Here is a 17,500-nt window from a genome sequence, read left to right on the forward strand (position 1 = left end):
TGTGCAGGGGTGGGAGGTGGTTAAAACAATACTCTGTTTATTATGCCTTATAATGAAAAATCACCTTTATAATTTAGTTAGAAAACTTGTTCTTCTTCACATAGCTTAATACGATCCCAAACACTATTTTGGAAGGTCTAATTATCGAATACAATTTCGCCCAGATTTGAAATTGTTGTCATTGACAATATTTTGTGCTGTTTTTTAGAGAAGTTCCATTACACCAAGGAGCCCATAGCGATTTGGGGTATCAGACCTGCAAATATGTATACGTCGGCTTCAGACGATCCCAGGGCGATGTGCACATATTTTGAAGGTCTGACAACCGGACGCAATTTTGGTTTTGAATGAATATTATTGTAATGAACAATATCTTGCGTTGGTTTGCGAGTATGTATTTCCATTGCAACAATGAGGCAGCCCCAAAAGAATGTGGGTCAGCAGACCTGAAAATAAGTGCACGTCTCTTCTTCTTCTTCTTCTTCTTCTTCTTCTTCTTCTTCTTCTTCTTCTTCTTCTCCTTCCCATCCCTTCTTCTTCTAGGTCCCATGCCTGGTCCAGGCTTCGGATACTGCATGAATTATCTCTCTCCATTCCTCCCTGTCTCTTGCTTTTTCAAACAGCTCTTGGATTGTTAGGTTGGTGAAGCCCTTCAGTTGGTCTATGAGTGTTTTTCTTTGTCTCCCCCGGGCGCGTTTACCAGGTATTTTTCCACAACTTGCCAGGTATTCAATCTTATCTTTCCTTACTATGTGTCCGAAAAAGGATAGTTGTCGATCCCACCCCACTCATCATAATATTGTCTTCATGTTGGAATGTATACTTGGTCATGGAACGCCGTTGTCTTCCTCAGATCTGCCAGGGGAGTGAATTCATATCGAAAAGCGGTCATTAAAACAAAAAATCGATCTCAATTTGAAGATATTTTAAGTTTGGCCTCTTCGGATCTATCTTTATCGATACGTTTTCTTACCAAATTAAAAATAGTCCTTCTGAGCCATTAGGCCCATGAAGCTTGAGTATATATCCCGGTTTCTGTAGCGTGAAACGGACAATAGCAAAGTACGTTCCGCCAGATGTAACAGACCCAGCTACCCAATCACTACTGGCTACATTGGGAGATCTGAAAAAAATCTCGACTGCACCCGGGGTCGATCTCGGTCCCTTTTGCGTTTGAAGCGAGTGCTCTACCAAATGAGGTACAGGGACGCCCCAAGGAGGTCTTCTGCAGCATTGTAAAAGAAAAATCGATATGTACTTATTTGCAGGTCTGATAACTCAAAGTGTTACGGGGCTCATTGTTGTAATGGAAACCAGCGCAATATATTGTTCATTACAACAATGTTATGATTGCGTTAGGCGGTCAGACCTGCAAATACCTATACCTAGGGTGAAATGATTTCTTTTTCCTTGTTTATGGGTCATTTGTGGGCGATGGCCGTGGGCAGTGTTGATGTTAGTGGTCGTCGGTGCTATCATAAACACCCAAAAAGTAACACATAAACCAATAATGACAATGGTATGACTGGAGTATTAATAAAGTGATAGATTAGTTAGGGATCAGGGAGTAGCCGGAGTGGTTAAATCATTAAACCCGGAAGGTCTAGAATTCGAGCACGGATTTAAGCACTTTCTTTTTTCTCGTGGGCAAGATTATCATTATTAACCTCCATTTTGCTCACTTTGGATAACATGGGTGATTCCTGTTGACATCATACATCCTGTTTGATGAATTATATATATATATATATATATATATATATATATATATATATATATATATATATATATATATATATATATATATATATATATATATATATATATATTCCTTCTTGGAATGCCTAGTCGACGGGATCTCCCTGTGACAACATAGGTAATTTCTGTTGACATCAGACATTTTGTTTGATGAATTATCTATATTCCTCCATGGAATGCCTAGTCGACGGGATCTCACTGTGACAACATGTTTGATTCCTGTCGACCTCAGAATCTTGTTTGATACCTCCAAATGCCTAGGAATGCCTAGGTGTCGGTATCTTATGATGTCGTGGCGGAAGGCCGGAGAAAAAAACAACAAAAAGATTTGATAGACACTATTATTATCATTACATAATAGATGATAATAACCTTATTGGGTGGATCAGTCTGCTGTTGTCTGACCAAAAACCATGTCTTTAAAAATTTTGGCCAGAAAACTGATCCTTCAAATATCGATCGATTAAAATAACACTCATATTGTCAAACACTTTCAAACCTGGGACTTCTGCGGAAGAAGAAAAAGAAGAGAAAGAGAGTGTGTGTCTGTGTGTGTTTGTGTGTGTGTGTGTGTGTGTGTGAGAGAGAGAGAGAGAGAGAGAGAGAATTTGGGAGGTATGAGATATTTTATGTGTTTATACCGATTTTATGTGTTTTTTTATGTGTCATGGTCTCAAGTGAGTAAAGAGCTACTCGACTATGCATAAAGATATATGTAGAATGAGGCCCCAGAATTTACTAGTTACTATAAATGAAAAACAATTAACGATTTGTTTACAATGAAATAAAAATAATGATGAAATTTAATTAAAAGAGATAAACAGTGATCGTGGCAGTTACAAATAGAGATATGAATATTTTACGTAACTTATGATAATATGTCAGGTTCATAAGTTTACGTTTCCAGGCAGTTGATGGGCTTGGATGATCTATTCCTCTGATAACAGGATTGGACTCGTAAAATTCCACTTCCAGGCAATTGGTAAGAAGTTATTGTGTAGTCCTTTGACAGCGGGCTTGGGTTTGATCCTTGAAGATTATACAATCAAAGTTAAAAGCTCCGGCGTCTTAATGGTGTAGATATAATATCTACAAAGTCCCAAAAGATAAAAATCTTCCAGTATATATATATATAGGAATAGAGCGACTGGCCGTCCGGCATAGATTGTGGAGAGAAAGTGAGTGTAGAGTGTTAGACCTATCAGCTTTTATAATAAGTGGCTACGTGACAGAATGTAGAACGAAAAGTATTCACTAATTAGAAATTAATTCGAGGGAAGGCTATAAAAGGAAAGACGATCTAATATTAGAAGGTAAAGTTTATCTAAGCCTACCGAAATATAACTGGAGTGAGATGAATTCAGTTCTTAATAAAATAAAATTTAATAAGATAATTGTGAACAATCTTTACTGTGACACCCCCCACCCACGTTTAAAATATACTCTTTAACCATTATGGGAAAGATAGATTTTACAAACGGAAGTAAATTTACTATCATGATACTCTAGCATTAATCCATTGTTATGATTTGTGCTACAATTAAATTATTTATTAACTAGACATGGAAATGTTTATATTAACGTAGGTATATGAATGGGTGACAATAACAATGAAAGATTGTGATTACAAATCATTGTGATAAACAACATGATGACAATGTGATTACAAATCATTGTGATAAACAATAGTGATGGCAATGAAGCATGATTTAAGTCGATGATATGAAGGTAATTTACTGAATGAAATGAATGAAAATGTAAATGAAATATTGACATTTCAATTATTAATCATAAATGAGTGAAAATTCATAACAATAATAGATAAAGAGAAGATTTCCCAAATCATGAATGGGTATGGTATATATATCCAAACAATACTCAATGTTACATTAAGTTGGGTCATCATGTTTACAAATAAAATTATCGAATTGTGCGTTCTGATTTGGCAAAGTTTGCGAGGTAACTAACAGTATGCATGGGAGGTTAAGTTATACCCTTCTCACGTGTTTATACTAATCGAGAAAGTAGGTCGGCGTGAATATTTTCACAGCCTGGTATGTGAGAGATACTGAAAGTGTGATTTTGCAAAAAAAGATTCCACCTTAGTACTCTACTATTATTCATTTTGTTATTTCTTATGTACGTGAGTGGTTTATGGTCCGTTTCGACCACAAACTCTTTTAGCAGTAGATATCTGCTGAATGTCTTTAAAGCAAAGACGATGGCCAGTCCTTCACGCTCTATTACAGAGTATCGTGATTCTCTGTCCAATAATTTTCTGCTTGCATATAAGCAAGGCATTAGAGTTCCCTCATGCTCCTGTAATAGTACACCTGCGATGCCCTTATCAGACGCGTCAGTTCTTACAACAAATTCTTTTGATATGTCGGGTAATTTAAGAATTGGTTCTGAACAGAGTAATGCCTTTAATTGGTTAAAGCTATTCTGACACACTACTGTCCAAACAATTTTGTTCGGTGACCCATTCTTTGTCAGATTTGTTAGCGGTGTCGCGATGTGCGCGAAGTTGTAAATGTATTTCCTGTAAAAATTTAGGAGCCCAAGTACTTTGCGTACTTCTTTTTTTGTCTTAGGTGGTTGCAATTGTGCGATTTTTGTTTGTTTTTCTGTCTCGGGTGTCTGTGTCCCATGACCAACGGTATGATTAATCCTGCATTTGAAGCTTCGATATTAGTAAACATAGGTTGCGACACTGTGTCTCTATCAAAATACTTTTTTAGCATATTTGCATGGAATGTCTTTGTTGTGTTGTTAATTTTAATCTCGTAATTAACATTAGATTTTACTGCTGTTATTTTGAATGGTCCTTTCCATGTAGCTAAAAGTTTACTCGAGTCATCGGGTAAGAGTATTAGTACTTTGTCACCAATCTCAAATTTTCTTGATTTGCTTTTTCGATCGGAGTATTCCTTGTATTTCTCTGCTTTTTTAGTGACGGATTCCTGTGCTAGCTTACACATGTCGTCTATTCTGTCTTTCAGGTTTCTTACATATTCGTAAGCAAACATAATTTCGTTATTGTCCTCCTCATTCCCTTTACAAATGTCGGCTACTATATTGATCGGGCCGCGAGGTGATCGTCCATACATCAACTTAAATGGGGAGTAGCCTGCAGATTCTTGGGGTATTTCTCTATATGCAAATAGGATTGCTGGTAAGTATCTGTCCCAATCATCTGGTTTTTCTGCTGACACTTTTCTTAACATATTCTTTAGAGTGCCATTAAATCTTTCACAAAGACCATTTGCTTGGGGGTGGTAGGGAGTTGTGAATGAGTGTTGGATTCCCATGAGTTTCATGGTTTCATGCATCATATGTGATGTAAATTGGGGTCCATTGTCCGACAGTATCTCATTTGGTATGCCTATTCTGGTAAAAATTGTCATCAATGCTTCAGCTATGTGATCCGATGTAGTTGATTTCAATGCTATCGCTTCTGGCCACCTGGTTGCGTAATCGACTAGTGTTAGTATGTGTGTATGGTTTCTATCTGATTTTGTTAAAGGGCCTATAATGTCAATTGCAACTTTTTGAAAAACTTTTTCAATAACTGGGGTTGTCTCTAATGGCAATCTCGGTATTCTGCCTTTTGCGACTCTTCTTTGGCATGTGTCACACGATTTCACATATTCTCGGACGTCTTTAGTAATTCCAGGCCATGTGAAATTCTCGGATATTCTCTTCAATGTGGAAGAGCTCCCAAGATGTCCAGAAGTTATTGAATCGTGCGCTATTCCAAGGATTTTGTTTCTGTAAATACTCGGCGTGACCAGTTGTTTAGCTATTTTGTTTCTTTTCCTATGTAACCTGAACAGAATATCTTTTTCAATGATGTATTCAACTTTTGATTTCGTCCCTTTGTTTGCGATATTGAAATATGATGTTAAAGTCGGGTCCTTTTTCTGTTCTTCAATGAATGTGTTCCTGTCGAATTGTTGTGGTTCTAGAGAAATAGTCATTGGCTTCTCTGTTGTCTTAGTCATCTTTCTTGTTTCTGCTAGACAAGCTGTTTCTTGGGTTAATGACCATTCCTTTACATCTGTTGGGTTGTCTTTAAGACCTTTTATATTGCCAACAATAACATCAGCGACGGGGTTGGGAAGTATACAGCATTGCACTATTCCTGTATAGTATGGGGTTTCTATGTACACGTTAGCTGTTTCAAAGGTTTCGACTGTGCCACTGAATGTGATGCATTGTACCGTTTTTCCAGTTTTGTCTTCGTCATTGATCAAAGATGCTTTTATTCCTACTGTACTGCATCCTGTGTCTCTCAATATTTTGCAATCAGTTCCATTAGCTTTGCCTTCACAAAAAAATAGCGATCCTGATTTGTGAGTTTGTGTTAAAAGTGACATACCTTTCACGCAATACACATTTATATTTTCTCCTGACATTATTCGTGTCTGATTATTTACACTGGTTTGGAGTGATGCATTTGCAGTTTCTTTCGGATATCCCACGATTTTGTAACATTTGTCTGCTGTGTGGCCTTTCATTCCACAATATTGACATTTAATTATAGGTTTGTTGGTTTTCTTATACTCAGTATTATTGTCAGTGCTATTTCTTGTTTTGTTTTGATAGGGTCGGCTATGGTCTCTATTGAACTGTTTGTTCCATGGTTTGTTACTATGATCATCTTGTTTCACTTGCGTGTTCCGAGTGATTGATCGGCTCGTTCTATTTGAGTACTGAACTTTAGGTGTACCTGGACTCTGAGCAGCGGCAGCGTAGTATGGTTCCTTCAATGTTCTGCTAAGGGGTGTCAATGGATGTGCGCTGTTAAAGTTTTCTGCGTAGATTATTAATTTGTCCAAGTTTTCTGGCTTTCTCTCTTTAAAGAATGCGACTAAATCTGGGTTGCAAGCTTGATAGATTCGATTCTTCAGCGTGAGATAGTAAAGGCCTGCAAAGTCGTCTTGTTTTACGTTTGCCAACTCAAGCCACCGATTTAGAAATTGAGTAATTCGGTTCACGAATGTATTAAAGTCTTCTCCACTTTCCGGTTTTGCAGTGTGAAACCTTTCCTGGTAACCATCTTCCGTTAATCTAAATCTTTTTAGTAGAGCGTCTTTAATTTTTCCATAGTCATCTGCATCTTCAGTTGTTAAGGTATAGAAAACTTTTAGCGGTTCTCCAGATAAGCAGTTAATCAAGGCTGTGGCCCATTTGCTTTCTGGCCAACGATAACCTTTAGCCTGAACTTCGAATCGGTGTAAGAAGGATTCTAGACAGTCTGAGCGTTCATCGTATGTTGGCATGCGTGGAAGTTTCACGAAAAATTCATCACTATTATTATGTTTTCTTTCATGACCGGTTTTTGTTTTTTCAATTTCCAGCATCATTTGGGTCCTTTTGGTTTCTTCTTCTGCTAAAGCTATTTGTCTTTTTAGTTCCCTTTCTTGGACTCTTTCTTCTCGTTCTTCTCTACGTATTCTTTCTTCGTGTTCTTTTTCTTCTCTACGAATTCTTTCTTCGTGTTCTTTTTCTTCTCTACGAATTCTTTCTTCATTTTCTTCTCTACGAATTCTTTCTTCGTGTTCTTTTTCTTCTTTACGAATTCTTTCTTCATTTTCTTCTCTACGAATTCTTTCTTCATGTTCTTTTTCTTCTTTTACTTTCTCTTCGCACCATGAAAATATTCTTTCCTGGGGTATTTCTAAGTCCTTTGCGAGACTTAAGTATCTTTTATATGCTTCCATGTTGCAATAAATTAGTTACGATGTTTTATATATATTATATTGACAGGATACTGTTACTGACTGTTTTATTTATTTACACTTACTGGAATGAACTGTTCTATTTTTAGAAATCTCTCTCTCTTATTTCAACTTATTATGTATGTTGAATTTGATGCCTTTTATCGTTATATCTTATAAAGCAATGTGTCAATACAATGCGGAGTTATTATGACTTGTGTCAATAACAATGTGTCAATCGCGTGTACTCTAAACTATGTTACTACGAAAAATTTATCACCAATGTGTGTGACTCGTCGTTAGTTTGTGTACAATTATTCGCAATGACGCTAATATACTAGAGTGTGATAACAATAATAGGATGCCAAAATAATCCCAAGTTATCTATCACTAAATATAACACGACGGCTAGTAGACTCCTTTTATTATTATTTAGTTTTTAAAGACTCACTTTTCAGAACATAATATATAAGTGGTTTTCGGTAACAGTAATATGCCAAAAATGCATTTAAAACAAATCACTATGCAAAACAAATCACGATGTCTATAGTTACTATGTGATGCCCAACTCATGTAAAAGAGAATAATGAAGGATATATTTACCAACTCAGTTCGTGGCTGGGACCTCTCTCTTGTTCAATGGTTGTTCAACAATTGTAATTAGGCATTGAAGAGTGTTTAACAGTGATGTCTGAAATACAAAACAATAAAAAATCGTAAGATTTACAATAGTTACAAAATGTGTTCACAACACTGAGTGATTGGATGATAGGTGAATGAATCGTTATGGAATGTAAACATATTGAAAACAATTCATGAATGAGGCAAACAACAAAATGAAATGAGTGATATAATAACAAAGTGGACAAGGAATGAATGAATGAATGAAAAACTGAGTGAATAAATGAATGAATGAATGGATAATGTATGAATGAAAGAATGAAGGGAGGAATATATGTATGAATGATTGGATAAATGAGTGAATAAACGAATGAATGGATGAATGAATGAATGAATGAATAAATGAATGATCAATGAATGAATGAATGATTTATAAATGAATAAATGGATGAAGGAATGAATCAATAAAATGCTATTCAATTTGAATGAAGAAATGAATAAAAAAATTAATCCTGTAAATAGGGAGTTCAATTAAAATATGATCAAGTGGGGCAATTAAGAGTTTTACAATTTAAACTTTAAAGTTAGATGAAATAGATATAAGTAACTAAATAAATTCAATTCTTTATATGTGTCCCCTCCAAAATGTCATGGTCTCAAGTGAGTAAAGAGCTACTCGACTATGCATAAAGATATATGTAGAATGAGGCCCCAGAATTTACTAGTTACTATAAATGAAAAACAATTAACGATTTGTTTACAATGAAATAAAAATAATGATGAAATTTAATTAAAAGAGATAAACAGTGATCGTGGCAGTTACAAATAGAGATATGAATATTTTACGTAACTTATGATAATATGTCAGGTTCATAAGTTTACGTTTCCAGGCAGTTGATGGGCTTGGATGATCTATTCCTCTGATAACAGGATTGGACTCGTAAAATTCCACTTCCAGGCAATTGGTAAGAAGTTATTGTGTAGTCCTTTGACAGCGGGCTTGGGTTTGATCCTTGAAGATTATACAATCAAAGTTAAAAGCTCCGGCGTCTTAATGGTGTAGATATAATATCTACAAAGTCCCAAAAGATAAAAATCTTCCAGTATATATATATAGGAATAGAGCGACTGGCCGTCCGGCATAGATTGTGGAGAGAAAGTGAGTGTAGAGTGTTAGACCTATCAGCTTTTATAATAAGTGGCTACGTGACAGAATGTAGAACGAAAAGTATTCACTAATTAGAAATTAATTCGAGGGAAGGCTATAAAAGGAAAGACGATCTAATATTAGAAGGTAAAGTTTATCTAAGCCTACCGAAATATAACTGGAGTGAGATGAATTCAGTTCTTAATAAAATAAAATTTAATAAGATAATTGTGAACAATCTTTACTGTGACAGTTTTGTTAAGCTTTTTGTTGGTTTACTTCTTTGTCATTGTATTTCCATGTTATTATTTATATGCTTCATTATTGTCAGAAGCGAATTCGTCTATGGCAATACCCAATGTAAATTTCCACAAGTGGATAAATAAAGTTCACCTTATCATATGTTAAGTTATCATACCTTGGCTTTCGTAAAGTTATGGCCTGACATTGATAAAAAAATGACATCAAAATGCCAGTCTTTAGCCACAAAAGAAAACAAATCGTGAGTTGTATTCAATATTTCAACCAATGAAATTATTTGTTTCCATGAGATCTACTAACGTTATGGCCTGACACAGACCACGAAAGAAAACAAATCGTGAGTTGTATTCAATAGTTCAACCAATGAAATGACTTGTTTCCATGAGATCTACTAACGACAACTCACTAGGCGGTACAAAAACCAAATAATGACGTCAAACTGCCAGTCCTTTTGGATTTCAGTGTCAGTCTATAACTTTACGATGGCTACGTTCATACACGTCCAATGGTATTTATCACCTTCATTTATGAAGACAGAGAAGTCGTGAGGTCACTCCATCCTCTCTTCCAGTTCAAAACTCCTTGGAAGTGTATAACCAGTCCTCTAGGCAATGCATAAACAATGAATATTTGTTACACATTGAAGAATCATAATGTGAGATAACAAGTAGTAACAGGATGCAAGAAGGTAAGTAAGTAGTAAGCCTGAGAGAAATGTGTGATTCAGTCATATATTTATTAAAACCTCGATGGGTATAGCAGCTGCTCTCTCAATCCATGTTGTTTATTGTATCCATTGGTCACTCCTGGGCCAGAAGTTTAAGACTGTCAAGATCTTGGTGTGACTTCAGTACGGAGGGCACTGCAGTATTTCTTAGTTATTCAGGGATTAATTCGGCCTCATCTGAATCTAGAAATTTCCGATATTATGTAGAGAGATCCCGGTTCAGGGTAGTTATTATTGATGTTGGTGGTCTCCCTACAAATAAGATTCAACAGTCGTGACGTCACCTCCCTCGTAATGACGCATAGTAACTTAATAACTGGTTCTAAACTATCGAAACAATGGCGGACCCCCTTATGAACTACTTTTCCGACGAGAATAGAAGTTTATCCAGAGGAGAAAAACATTATAAATCTGATCATGTTTTGACATTAATTCATTCTGATCACATGACACGTGAAAAGGTTCTAGCCAGCATGAAGAATAAAAAGTACCGATACTGTCTTTGTTTAGAACCAAGCTGCTCGTTGCTGGGCGGACGTGACATTGAATCCTATTGCCAAGAAGGATGTATCGGCAGATTTTTATTATGATTACGTGGCTTAAAAGAGCGAGGCTGGATGGACTTTGTTGACGACCAGCATTTCATTTATTTAGGCTCGAAAATAAGATACCAACCCTCTGAAACCAGTAGGTCAGTTGAACGATGTGGACTGGTTTCACACTTCCATGGAAAATGGAACCATTATTTTGACGTAACACACTTTTGTTCCGAATTGGACCAACAAGTGACAATTTTACTGACATCGAGATATTTGATAACAAATAATGATAATAAAGATAATAATAATAATAATAATAATAATAATAATAATAATAATAATAATTATATTATTATTATTATTATTATTATTATTATTATTATAATAATAATAATAATAATATTTAATAATAATAATAATAATAATAATAATAATAATAATAATAATAATATATAATAATGATAATAATAATAATAATAATAATAATAATAATAATAATAATAATAATAATGATGATGATGATGATAATAATAATAATAATAATAATAATAATAATAATAATAATAATAATAATATAATAATAATAATAATAACAACAGTAATAATACTAATGCATACAGCGCTATAACTCCGAGACATTAGACTCAAAGCTCTTAAATTCCAAATTACTTTGATTGAAACATACTCACTTACACACACGCGCGCGCACACACATACACACACACACACAAACACACACACACAACACACAACACAACACAACACAAACCCTACGTCTATCTTGCTTCTCATATCATCTACTAAAATCAAAACAGATAAGTTTTTAGCGAATATTTAAAAATAGACAAATATTCTTTATCACGAATTCTCTGTTGTTAGCCGTTCCAAACAGAGGGTTCGAAATGAGAAAAGGATCTCATTCTAGCGTGTTTTTTTATACGAGGGACAACAAGTTTGGTGGAATCTTTGGCCTAAGTAAGGTGCGGAATTGTTTTTATTCTCAAGAGGTATCATTGTAAAGATATTATAAAAAGTAAAGAACAAAAATAAACGTAATATAATACCTTCGAATTTTAAACATTGTATTTATTACTAGTCGAAGAAGAGTTTTGAGCTCGAAACGTTAGGTGCTGTGATATTTTTTTCTTTTTCGAAGTTTTTATTTGTGCGGCTATGTGATCCAGTGGCATGACACTCGTTTTCTGATCGGAAGGTCCTGGGTTCAAGTCTCGCTCGGCGCATAGTTTAGTCCTTGGAAAAAGTCTTTACACATATTCTTTCACCGTACTTGATGTAAAATGAGTACCTGACCGTTAAGAGCATTGTCTCTGTCGGAAAAAAATGTATTATCTCCAAACAGGGGCCATGTATCGTTCTACATTTTACGTGTTGCTGTTGGTTAGGGACCCTTTGAAAAGCGCCTTGTGCACGTTTAGTGAATATTGACCAATATAAAATCTCAAGTTATTTATTATTATTATTATTATTATTATATATATATATATATATATATATATATATATATATATATATATATATATATATATATATATGAGTTGATGACTTTTGACATCCTATAGTTTGTTGAAGGTTTGGACCAGTAAACGTTAGCACTCTGGAAAGACAAGGTACGGTTTCGTAAAATTTGGCCAGAAAACTCATCCTTCAAATATCGATGTTAAAACGACCTAAATCTTGGCAAAAAATAATCTCATCTCAAACCCGGGACCTCACGAGATCTTTTATCAAGATCCAGGTTTTAACGTTTTTACCAAGATGAGGTCTTTGAGATGTCGGTATACTGAAGAATTCTGAAAGTACCATGGACCAGATAGAAATCAAACATTCTGGTTCTTATTGATGCAAGCCAAATGTCTAGAAAACTGTTGGCAGAAGTTAAAATGAGAATACTGACTTATTATGGGCATATTCGGAAACACAACACCATTCAAAAATCAGTGCTAGAAGGGAAAGTAGCTGGCAGAATGGCAAGGGGAAAACCAAAAAAGTCCTGGATAGGAAATGTCGAGGCAACAACTGGCAAAAATATAATCGACTGATCGTTACGGTCGTGGCCTTTGAGCGTAAAGAATGGCGTTCCATGACATACAACCTCTGCAGGGAGACGGAACTCTGGTAAAGTAAAGTAAGGTAATGGCCCTTGAGAGTGAAGAATGGCGTTCCATGACATTCAACCTCTGTAGGGAGACGGAACTCCGGTAGTTTAAGGTAATGGCCCTTGAGCGTGAAGAATGGCGTTCCATGACATTCAACCTCTGTAGGGAGACGGAACTCCGGTAGTTTAAGGTAATGGCCCTTGAGCGTGAAGAATGGCGTTCCATGACATTCAACCTCTGTAGGGAGACGGAACTCCGGTAGTTTAAGGTAATGGCCTTTGAGCGTAATGAATGGCGTTCCATGACATTCAACCTCTGTAGGGAGACGGAACTCCGGTAGTTTAAGGTAATGGCCCTTGAGCGTGAAGAATGGCATTCCATGACATTTAACCTCTGTAGGGAGACGGAACTCCGGTAGTTTAAGGTAATGGCCCTTGAGCGTGAAGAATGGCGTTCCATGACATTCAACCTCTGTAGGTAGACGGAACTCCGGTAGTTTAAGGTAATGGCCCTTGAGCGTGAAGAATGGTGTTCCATGACATTTAACCTCTGTAGGGAGACGGAACTCCGGTAGTTTAAGGTAATGGCCCTTGAGCGTGAAGAATGGCGTTCCATGACATTCAACCTCTGTAGGGAGACGGAACTCCGGTAAGGTAAGGTATGGCCCTTGAGCGTGAAGAATGGCGTTCCATGAATTTAACCTCTGTAGGGAGACGGAACTCCGGTAAGGTAACGTACCAAGATGAGGGTCATTTAAATCGATCGATATTTATTGAAGGACGAGTTTTCTGACCAATTTTTTTAATACGCGTCTTTCCCGAGTACCGGCAGTTAGCTGGTTTTTACATAAGATACTCCTGGGACTTCCGTAACGTCACTTCCGGGGAATCCGAGGTTCAAGAGGTTGTCTGTTATTTGTTGACATTTTGTCAGGTCTGATTACATGATGCAATGGCGACCTTGACCAGACATCGTTGATGTCATGGAGTATTTCCATTACAATAACGAGCCCATAATAATTTTGGTGATTATGCCTGTAAATAACAAGTAGACGTCGCTCGCTGCCTACCTATGAATATTAATGAGTTGAATCAGTATGCGTGTACCTTACAGGTAACCAAACATCCGTGAATCACAATCACTAGAGTGGTTTACCTATCCGTTCATCAGTACAATTAATCATTTACCTGTTTACTGCCTTATTCTGGCTAAAACGTATTTACAAATTTGGCCAGAAAACTCGTCCGTCAAGACTAAAAGTGATTTAAATGACCCTCATCTCGGCCAAAACTCTGAAATCTAAGATGTTATGGAAGACTTCGCAGGGGACCCAAGGTTTAAGGGTTTGAGAATTTTTCTAAAGATTAATGTCATTTAAATCGATCGATATTTGAAGGACGAGTTTTATGGCCAAAGTTTTAAATACGTGTTTTTCCAGTGTATGACTGTTAATTTGTTATTATCTCATATCCAATCAACAGTCAATCTACGTCTTGTGTTCTCAATTGAGTTTGTGGCAACAAAAAAAAACAGTAGATAGTGCAAACTATCACATTCAACATTTATCTTTTGTGAATTTCTGAATCTTATTCATTTTTTGGAATAATTATAATAGGAAAATCATTGTGAGATGCATTGACCATGGTCAACGTGAACACATATTTGCAGTTGTGATAACACGATGCAGTTATGGGCTTAATTTAATTGTTGAAATGGAAAATATTTTAGATTGATTTGAGAGTATTACCATAACAACAATTACACAATAACAATTTGGGTTATGACACCTTAACTAAGTATATGTTTCGACTGTTGTGAAACTGTGAAAATGTTTGAAATAAATTACCTAAATGTGAGTTATTCAATACTTATCATTTTCTGTGAATTCTGTTGTGGTCTAGTGGTAGGAAACTCGCCTTCGGAGCGGTAGGCCCTCTGGTTCGAGCCCCGCTTTGAACGACGCATTTTTTTTTACTCACATTCCCTCACAGCACTCAATGAATAGCTGGTGGTTTAACAGCGTGTCTCTGTCTGAAGAAAAATATATTGTAAAATATAATATTTATAGGTGCCATATCTTGTCCTAATGTTAACTGTTGCCGTAGTCTAGGGATACATTGTAAAGGTATTTGTGAACGTTAAGTGGAGATTGCGCTATATGAATTCTCAAGTATCTTTTTAAAGTGTTTTATATGTATTTTCTTCTTAGGTCCATGGAGCCGAAGTCTACCCCGGTGTCTGTAGCGTGAAACGGACAATAGCAATTGCTTGCTTCCCTTTGAATAGGGCGCTAATCTATCGCAAAATACTTTTCGCCAGACCTATTAGACCCAGCTACTCATTCACTGCCGGGTAGACAGGGCGCGAGGGGGGGGGGGTAGAAAATAAAAGCTCGACTCCACCAGGGATCGATTTCGGTCCCTTCGTGTGTGAGGCGAGTTCTCTACGAAATGAGCTATCGTTAACCTCGATTTCGTATTTACCTATTGGTTAATTCAACCTGGATAATGAGTGATTCGTGTTGAAAATAAAATATATTATAGGGAATGAGATTAGCGGAAGAGTAGCGTCCTTTGATTGGACGTCACCCATAGTCTGTGACGTCACCGGCGGAAAAGTTATTAGAGAGAGAACGTCATGTTGGTTGTGCGCATGCGTCTCTCGTCCTCGCTTCCGGTGAAAGCGGCTTGAGACACTTCAAAACCAAATTGACGTTCTCTCTGTAAAGTGAGGTCTAATCAAGGGACGCTACTCTTCCGCTAATCTCATTTCCTATTATCGATTTAATTTATATTCTTACTCGACGTGTACGTATTAGCAGGTCTACATGATAACCCAAATTGTTATGTGCTCATTGTTCACATTGAAAAAAAAACCCAAACCACGACATCAACGAGCCCATAATACTTTAGCTTATCAGACTTGCAAATAATTACACGTTGGTAACACGGTTTAATGTTAGAGGTTGCCAAGAGCTCTGAACTATTTTATTAAAAAAACGAAACTATTCAATGGACGTGTATACATATTTATGTCTGATAGCCCACTTGCACAATATTAAAAGTCCTGTAACCACAGGCAATCAAGGGCCTGTTGAAACATTGTTGACATGTGAAAGATCCTGCGTTGGCTAGACGGTATTTTTCATCACAACAATGACCCCATAACGATTTGGGTTATCAGACCTACATATAAGGACACGTCGATAAAAGATAAAAACCGATCACCAAAGTAAAAATATAGAAATAAGTTAGAATATTTAAATCACAATGGGTTATGGTAGACAGACGCTTATTTGCAAGTCTGATACACAAACACCAGACACAACACAACGAAACAGAGTAATATCCACTAAACGTGCTCAAAGCGCTTTACATGACGTCCTTGGCCAACAGCAACACTTAAAATGTAGGAGGGGACATGACCACTGTTAGGCGATATTACATTTTTTCGGACAAATTAGAGACAACGCTTTAACGGCCAGGTACTCATTTTCCACCTGAGTACGATGAGAGAATATGAGTAAAGAACCTTTTCCAAGGAGTCAACTATGCGCTGAGCGGTGCTCGAACCCAGGACCTTTCAATCCGAAAGGATACCACTAGACCCCATAGCCGCACAACAGGCCCATCTACTCAATCACTGCAGGATGGGCAGCCAAGTCGAAAAAAAATCACGACGTCACCCGGGATCGATCCTTGACCCTTCGTGTGTGAAGTGAGTGCTCTATCAACTGAGTCATTGGAACTCCCCTCCCCTCCCCCTCCCCCCTCACTTGTGTTAATATGATTGTCTAAATAACAATGTGAAATTGAATGCAAGCTTCAATTTGATATACGATACGAAAACATATAAAATTGGACGTTTCGCGGTTCCCCTTTATCAACAAATCATGAAGAATGAAACACTACAAACGAATGAAATAATGTGGTAGTAGCGTTGTTAAGATGAATAAACAAAAGCCAAAATACGATTGTCTAACAGTCATGACAGCTACTAGAAGCTGTGGAATGTAAAACACTAATAAACAAAAATGAATAGAACAGGTGTTGGCTGAAGAAGAGTTTTGAACCCGAATTGTTCAATGTTCGTTATTTTTGTTCTTCTTTGAAGCTGTTGTTTTCATGTTTGTTTATAACTTGGTACAGAAGAAAGATAGGACAAAGGGATTCTTTGAATACACCAAACTGAATCGGAAAATAAATGTGACCCTTCGTCTCAAAACGGTATTATGTCGAGATGTTAAAAAGTCAAATTATAGTTAAACTGGTCAAAAATATGAAACGTTAGTATTTACCACAGTAAAATATGATATTACTTCTCCTCTATAAAGCATATAAACTCAACTTTAGCATGATATTTCTGGCTACAAATTCCATTTTAAGCATCTTAATCATCCTGACTTAATACCGTTTTGAGACGAAGGGTCACAAATAGAAACAATAGAATGATATGGACTTTAACGTTTCCGACATAACATAACATAACATAACATAACATAACATTACATAACATAACATTACATAACATAACATAACATTACATAACGCATAACGTAACATAACATAACATACACAAATCATATTAAGGGTTGCTTAGATGAAGGT

This window comes from Berghia stephanieae, chromosome 12 (genome assembly GCF_034508935.2).
Source record: "Berghia stephanieae isolate SIO BIC M18660-M18661 chromosome 12, UCSD_Bste_1.3, whole genome shotgun sequence".
Lineage (NCBI taxonomy): Eukaryota > Metazoa > Mollusca > Gastropoda > Nudibranchia > Aeolidiidae > Berghia > Berghia stephanieae.